This window comes from Puma concolor, chromosome C2, assembly GCF_028749965.1.
Source record: "Puma concolor isolate L17-30 chromosome C2, mPumCon1.1.hap2, whole genome shotgun sequence".
Taxonomy (NCBI): domain Eukaryota; kingdom Metazoa; phylum Chordata; class Mammalia; order Carnivora; family Felidae; genus Puma; species Puma concolor.
In genome coordinates this window covers 187037-195283 of record NC_141675.1, presented here as the reverse complement: position 1 = coordinate 195283, position 8247 = coordinate 187037, and the positions used below count along the sequence as shown (strand labels likewise).

The 8247-nt window shown below is 38.3% G+C and overlaps 1 long non-coding RNA gene across 2 annotated transcripts in view; it reads right to left on the bottom strand.

Moving 5' to 3' along the window:
* Nucleotides 1-491: 491 nt before the first annotated feature.
* LOC147577023 (uncharacterized) overlaps nucleotides 492-8247 on the bottom strand; it is a 13307-nt gene continuing 5551 nt past the window's right edge. For both annotated transcript variants that reach the window (XR_015255890.1, XR_015255891.1), the window contains one exon: nucleotides 492-817. This is a non-coding gene — a long non-coding RNA (uncharacterized LOC147577023). The remainder of the gene's footprint in view (nucleotides 818-8247) is intronic.

Genomic DNA, 8247 nt, shown 5'->3' with positions numbered 1-8247 from the left:
GGGAAAGGTTCCCAGAGAGGTACCCTGCCACCACAATGTGCTATGTATGAATAGAGACCAGGGAGATGACTATGTGAATGGGAGCATCCTAGGAGAGTATGGCTTTTGTTAGAAACAGAGCCTTACATCCCAAGGCTAGTGTCAGCCTGTTCTTTGCTAAGTTGATTCAGACCTGCTGAACCATTTCTCTATGAGGGGAGGAAATAAGCTCCCTGAGCCAAGTGGATTTCTCTCTCCATATGGATTTGTGGAAGAATTACCACTGACATGTCAAAAGGAATGAGGGGTTGATAAAGGGCTGGCAATTCAGGTCCAGGTCTCACTGAAGAGAAAATGGATATAAGGGTAATGAAGGGGATGGGGGGTAGCATAAAAGAGTTTCTTTATGGTAATGGAAGTTTTATATACTGATCATGGTGGTATTTACATGAATTGATACATTTAATAACGTTTCATACTATACACTGTGGGACCCAGAAAAGAGGAATAACTGAAATACAACAAAAGCATTTGTTTGATTTCTCAGAATTGAAATTCAGGGAGCACTGATTTGGGTAGCAACCCAAACTGTGTCCCACTGAGGAGTAAAAGCCAGGCTCATGTATCAGCAAATTGCAGAGGTATCAGGAAACTTACACAAGTTGTTTTCCAAAGACTGTGATTGGAAGGTACAATTACATTTGACCATCCATTGGTTTTCTGAGTACAGTGTGACAGTGACTAGGAAAAAATTTTTTTGCAGAGTGTCCAATTTTTATCCAGAATGTGAGTGTAGCAGTCCTCTGTTTAGTCATATGGTTTTGTCCAGTTCAATATCCTGTTTCAAAAACAGAAAGAAGTTTTAGCCCAAATATAGTCTCTCACACTCAGAGGTTTTACACAGGCTCACAACACCTGATATTAGTTTCTTGTGGCTGGTATAACAATGTATAACAATGGCTTAAAACAGAAATTTATTCTTGGGGCACCTGGGTGGCTCAGTCGGCAAAGCACCGACTTCAGCTCAGGTCATGAACTCACAGCTGGTGGGTTTGAGCCCCACGTTGGGCTCTGTGCTGACAGCTCAGAGCCTGGAGCCTGCTTCAGATTCTGTGTCTCCCTTTCTCTCTGCCCCCGCCTCCTCTGCTCACACTCTGCTCACACTCCATCTCTCTCAAAAATAAATAAACATTAGAGAGAAAGAAAGAAAGAAAGAAAGAAAGAAAGAAAGAAAGAAAGAAAGAAAGAAAGAAAGAAAGAGAGAGGGAGGGAGGGAGGGAGGGAGGGAGGGAGGAAGGAAGAAAATTTATTCTCTTACATGTAACTTCCAGACACTAGAAGTCCAAAATCAGTTTCACTGGACCGAAATTGAGGTGTTAGCAAGGGCTGTACTCTCTTAGAGGCTCTGAGGCAGACTGTTCCTTGCTTCTCCCAGTTTCTGGTAACAGTCATTATTGGTTTGGTGGTTTGTACCACTGGCTTTGTGGCTGCACCACTCCAATGTGCCTCTGTGTTGACATTACCTTCTCCTCTTCAATCTGTGTCAATCTTCTGTTGTCTTTCTCTTAAAATGATATATGTGATTCTGTATGGGGCCCATGTGAATAAACCAGGATAATCTCCCTATCTCAAAAATCCTCAATGTAATGGCATCTGCAAAATACTTGTTGCCACATAAGGTAATATTCACAGGTTCCAGAGATTAGAATGTAGATATCTTTAGGGGAGCCATTATTCAGGTTACACCCAAAACCCTCCCATAAAAAGATCGCATGTAGGGGCGCCTGGGTGGCGCAGTCGGTTAAGCGTCCAACTTCAGCCAGGTCACGATCTCGCACTCCGTGAGTTCGAGCCCCGCGTCGGGCTCTGGGCTGATGGCTCAGAGCCTGGAGCCTGTTTCTGATTCTGTGTCTCCCCCTCTCTCTGCCCCTCCCCCGTTCATGCTCTGTCTCTCTCTGTCCCAAAAATGAATAAACGTTGAAAAAAAAAATTTAAAAAAAAAAAAAAAAAAAAGATCGCATGTAAAATCTGGTGAAATCCAAATGAGATTTTTGCTTAGTTGATGGTGTATCAGTGTCAATTTTCAGGTTTTGACAATGAATTCCAACTATACAGGGTGTTATCACTGGGGGAAGCTGGCTGAAAGGTCTATGAGAACTCTCCATACTATTCGTATAACTTCTTATGAATGTTAAATTCTTTCAAAATGGGAAGCTATTCTTAAGTGGTATCTGTTGACATAGGAGAATGAAAATTACTGTAATTGTCCTCCAATCTATTTACTTTTATAAATAAACTTCTGAAGGTACTAGACTACTAAGATTGGTCAGTGAAATGTTGAAATCTGATGAAAACAGAGAACTGAGGATTGGAAACATTGTGGGTGAAAGATAAACAGAAATAGTTCTTTTAACCATATCAATTTTATTCTATAAGGATTTCTTTCACATGCCCATTATAAATAGTCAGAGATAAACAGACACCCTGCTCTGAAAGTGTTTGTTTGCAAAATGACTATTTGTGTACAAAGTTACAAGAATGTCAAAAATGGCAAACTGACAGCACAGATGCTGCCCCCTGCCCATCCTATGAATGAGGCTGATCGTGGCAATTCATCACATGTTCTTTGTTCTCACTTGGTACAGGGCTTCAGCTGCTCCTGCATCTCTTGTAACATACTCTTTGCCATATTTTCCTCAAATATTTTTGATATTTAACTTGGTTAGGTAAAAACATTTTTGCTGGCTGATTTCACTTTTGATGGATTTGGCACATGGTAAAGTAAGATATTGGCTTTCCATATATACTCCCACAGGCCTCTGAAAAATAGGAGTCCAAACTCTCTCCTGAAGCCTCCCACACACTTTTTCTTGCTTGCTGGACAATTTACTTGGATGTCCCTCAGCACCATAAAGTCAACGTCTAAATTTCATCTTCTTTTCCTATAAAACTAATCCTCTTTCCTCATGCCACAGTTCCAACGTTGGCATCCTCACAACTACCTCTCACAACTGTGATTCCCCCCCTCCTTCCCACAGATTATTCCTTGAGAATGCCTCTTATATCCTCCCTTTACTTCACGCCACTCCAGTCCAGGCAGTAATTGTCTCATATCTACTCCACTGCACTAGCTTCCTACTAAGCTTCCCTGTTTTTGATTTTCTTACCAACTTTTACTATATCAAGGAGCAGAAAGGAGGAATGTAGGAGAAAGCATGGGGTATAACAGACGCTAATGTGGTGGCACAAAGTCCAAAGGAATCAGCTGATCTTAATGTATGTAAGTACATTAGAAGATATTCTAAGTTGGCTTACTCATCTTTTCCAACCCCTTTTCTCCTTGACTTCTTTTATTTTAAAGCTGTAGCTATACAATATGGTAGCCACTAGGCATACCTAGCCACTAGGTAATTTAAATAAAATAAAATTCAATTCATTTCTTCAGTCATACTAGCTAGCTACATTTCAAGTGTTCAGTTACCACATATGGCTGGTGGCTATCATATTATTAGAACAAATATAGGGGCACCTGGGTGGCGCAGTCGGTTAAGCGTCCGACTTCAGCCAGGTCACGATCTCGCGGTCCGTGAGTTCGAGCCCCGCGTCAGGCTCTGGGCTGATGGCTCAGAGCCTGGAGCCTGTTTCCGATTCTGTGTCTCCCTCTCTCTCTGCCCCTCCCCCGTTCATGCTCTGTCTCTCTCTGTCCCAAAAATAAATGAAACGTTGAAAAAAAAAATTAAAAAAAAAAAAAGAACAAATATAGACTCTTCCATCATCAAAGAACCTTTTATTGGATAGAGCTACTGCTCTAGAGGCAAGAAACTGAGAGCAATCAGTCTCCTCACTTCTCTTAGAATTAAGGGTGACCGTATGCATAGTTCTAAGATATAAGAGAAAGTTCTGGTGAAGTTGTCTCTTATAACATAGCTTTTTGAAAGCCTTCTGGGCCCACAATATATGCTCAACTAATCTTAAACAAAGCAGGACAAATATCCAATGGAAAAAAGATAGTCTCTTCAACAAATGGTGTTGGGAAAACTGGATGGTGACATGCAGATGAATCAAACTGGACCATTTTCTTACACCATACACAAAAATAAATTCAAAACGGATGAAAGCCCTAAATGTGAGACAGGAAAACATCAAAATCCTAGAGGAGAAAACAGGCAACAACTTCTTTGACCTTAGCTGGAGCAACTTCTTACTAGGCATGTCACCAAAGGCAAGGGAAACAAAAGCAAACATGAACTATTGGGACTTCACAAGATAAAAATCTTCTGTGCTGTGAAGTAAACAATCAACAAAACTAAGAGACAGCCTACAGAATGGGAGAAGATTTTTGCAAATGACATATCTGATAAAGGGTTAGTACCCAAAATCTACAAAGAACTTATTCAACACTCAAAAAACAAACAACCCTCATAAGAAATGGGCAGAAGACCCTCAACAAATACAAAAAGATCAAGATCATACCATGCATATTTCCAGACCATAATGCTATGAAACTGGAAATCAACCACAAGAAAAAATTTGGAAAGATAACAAATACTTGGAGACTAAAGAACATCCTACTAAAAAATGAATGGGCTAACCAAGAAGTTAAAGAGAAAATTAAAAAGTACATGGAAGCCAATGAAAATAATAACACCACAGCCCAAAACCTCTGGGATGCAGCAGAGGTGGTCATAAAAGGGAAATATATAGCATTCCAGGCCTTCCTAAAGAAGGAAGAAAGGTCTCAGATACACAACCTAACCTTACACCTAAAGACTCGAAAAGAGCAATAAATAAAACCCCAAACCAGCAGAAGATAAGAAATAATAAAGATTAGAGCAGAAATCAATGCTATTGAAACCAAAAAAACACAGTGGAACAGATCAATGAAACCAGAAGCTGGTTCTTTGAAAGAATTAACAAAATTGATAAACCACTAGCCACTTTGATAAAAAAAAAAAAAAAAAGGAAAGGACACAAATAAATAAAATCAAGAATGAAAGAGGAGATATCACAACACAGCAGAAATAAAAACATAACTAGAGAATATTATGAGCAATTATATGCCAGTAAAATGGGCAATCTGGAAGAAATGGATGAATTCCTAGAAACATATAAACTACCAAAACTGAAACAGGAAGAAATAGAAAATTTGAACAGACCCATAACCAGTGAAGAAATCTAATTAGTAATCAAAAATCTCCCAAAAAACAAGAGTCCAGGGCCAGATGGCTTTCAGGGGAATTCTACCAAACACTTAAGGAAGTGGTAACACTTATTCTCTTGAAGCTGTTCCAAAAAATAGAAACAAAAGGAAAACTTCCAAATTTTTTCTATGAAGCCAGCATTACCTTGATTCTAAAACCAAAGACTCCACTTAAAAGGAGAATTATAGACCAATTTCCCTGATGAACATGGATACAAAAATCCTCAACAAGATTAATATCTTAAAAAATATCATTAAAAAAATTATTCACCACGACCAAGGGGGATTTTTACCTGGGATGCAGGGCTGGTTCAATATCCACAAAACAATCAATGTGATTCATCACATCAATAAAAGAAAGGACAAGAACCACATGATCCTCTCAATAGATGCAGAGAAAGCATTTGACAAAATACAGCATCCTTTCTTGATAAAAACCCTAAAGAAAGTAGGGATAGAAGGAGCATACCTCGAGATAATAAAAGCCATATATGAAAGACCCAACACTAATATCATCCTCAATGGGGAAAAACTGAGCTTTTGCCCTAAGGTCAGGAACACAACGGGGATGTCCACTCTCACCACTGTTATTCAACAGTATTGGAAGCCTTAGCCTCAGCAATCAAACAACACAAAGAAATAAAAGGCATCCAAATCGCCAGGAGGAGGTCAAACTTTCACCCTTCACAGATGACATGACAACTGTATATGGAAAACCCAAAAGATTCCACCAAAAACCTGCTAGAGCTGATCCATGAACTCAGCAAAGTCGCAGGATATAAAATCAATGCACAGAAATCGGTTGCAATCCTATACACCAACAATGAAGCAACAGAAAGAGAAATCAAGAAATTGATCCCATTTACAACTGCACCAAAAATCATAAAATACCTAGGAATAAATCTAACCAAAGAGGTGAAAAATCTATACACTGAAAACTATAGAAACCTTATGAAAGAAATTGAAGAAGACACACAAAAAAGGAAAAATATTCTATGCTTCTAGATAGTAAGAACAAATATTGTGAAAATGTCAATACTACCCAAAGCAATCTACATATTCAATGCAATCCCTATCAAAGTAACACCAGCATTCTTCACAGAGCTAGAACCAACTATCCTAAAATTTGTATGGAGCCACAAAAGACCCCTAATAGCCAAAGCAAACTTGAAAAAGAAAACCAAAGCAGGAGGCATCACAATCCCAAACTTCAAGCTGTATTACAAAGCTGTGATCATCAAGACAGTATGGTACTGGCACAAGAACAGACACCCAGATCAATGGAACAGAATAGAGAACCCAGAAATGGGCCCAGAAACGTATGGCCAACTAATCTTTGACAAAGCAGAAAAAAATATCCAATGGAATGAAGATAGTCTCTTCAGCAAGTGGTGCTGGGAAAACTGGACAGCGACATGCAGAAAAATGAACCTGGACCACTTTCTTACATCATACAGAAAAATAAACTCAAAATAGATGAAAGACCTCAATGTAAGACAGGAATCCATCAAACTCCTCAAGGAGAAACAGGCAAAAACCTCTTTGACCTCAGCTGCAGCAACTTCTAACTGAACATGTCTCCAGAGGCAAAGGAAACAAAAGCAAAAATGAAGTATTGGGACTTCATCAAGATAAAAACTTTCTGCACAGTGAAGGAAACAATCAGCAAAACTCAAAGGCAACCGATGGAATGGGAGAAGATATTTGCAAATGACATATCAGATAAAGGGTTAGTACACAAAATCTAGAAAGAACTTACCAAACTCAACACCCAAAAAACAAATAATCCAGTATAGAATTGGGCAAAAGACATGAATAGACACTTCTCCAAACAAGACATCCAGTAGGTGAACAGACACATGAAAAAATGCTCAAAATCACTCATCATCAGGAAAATATAAATCAAAACCACAATGAGATAACCACCTCACACCAGTCAGAGTGGCTGAACTTAACAACTCAGGCAACAACAGATGGTGAGGATGCAGAGAAAGAGGATCTCTTTCGCACTGCTGGTGGGAATGCAAACTGGTACAGCTACTCTGGAAAACAATATGGAGGTTCCTAAAAAAATTAAAAATAGAACTACCCTACAACTCAGCAATTGCACTACTAGGTATTTATCCAAGGGATATAGGTGTGCTGTTTCAAAGGGGCACATGCACCTCAATGTTTATAGCAGCGCTATCGACAATAGCCAAAGTATGTAAAGAGCTCAAGTGTCCACTGACAGATGAATGGATAAAGAAGATGTGGTATATATATAGAATGGAGTATTACTCAGCAATCAAAAGGAATGAAAACTTGCCATTTGCAACTACCTGGATGGAACTAGAGGGTGTTATGTTAAGTGAAATTAGTCAGAGAAAGACAAATATCATAGGACTTCACTCATATGTGGAATTTAAGATACAAAACAGATGAACATAAGGGAAGGGAAGCAAAAATAATATAAAAAAAAAGGAGGGGGAGAAAACATAAGAGACTCTTAAATACAGAGAACAAACTAAGGGTTACTGCAGGGGTTGTGGGTGGGGGGATGGGCTAAATGGGTAAGGGGCATTAAGGAAGACAGTTGTTGGGATAAGAATTGTTTGTTATACATAGGGGATGAATCATTGGAATCTACTCCTAAAATCATTATTGCACTATATGCTAAGTAACTTGGATGTAAATTAAAAAATAAACAAAAATTTAAAAATTAAAAAATATATTATAAATAAATAAATATTAAGATATATTTGGGCTACTGGGAACATAAACTCAGACAAAAGGGAAAATTTTGATCCAACATGTCTTTCTATTCTCAAAGGAAAAAAAAAATGCTCTTATTGTGGTGAGCCCTGAGCAACGTATAGAAATGTTGAATCTTATATTGCATACCTGAAACTAATATAGCACTGTATGTTAATTATACTTTAATTTAAATAAAACTCAAAAATATTTTTAAAAAATTTTTTTTAAAAAAAGAACAGGATCAAGAGACATTATATTATGGTGGTTTAGGGGCATAGAGATTTTACACATAAAAACTAGAGATTGCATCACTTTTTTGTTAATTTTCTACA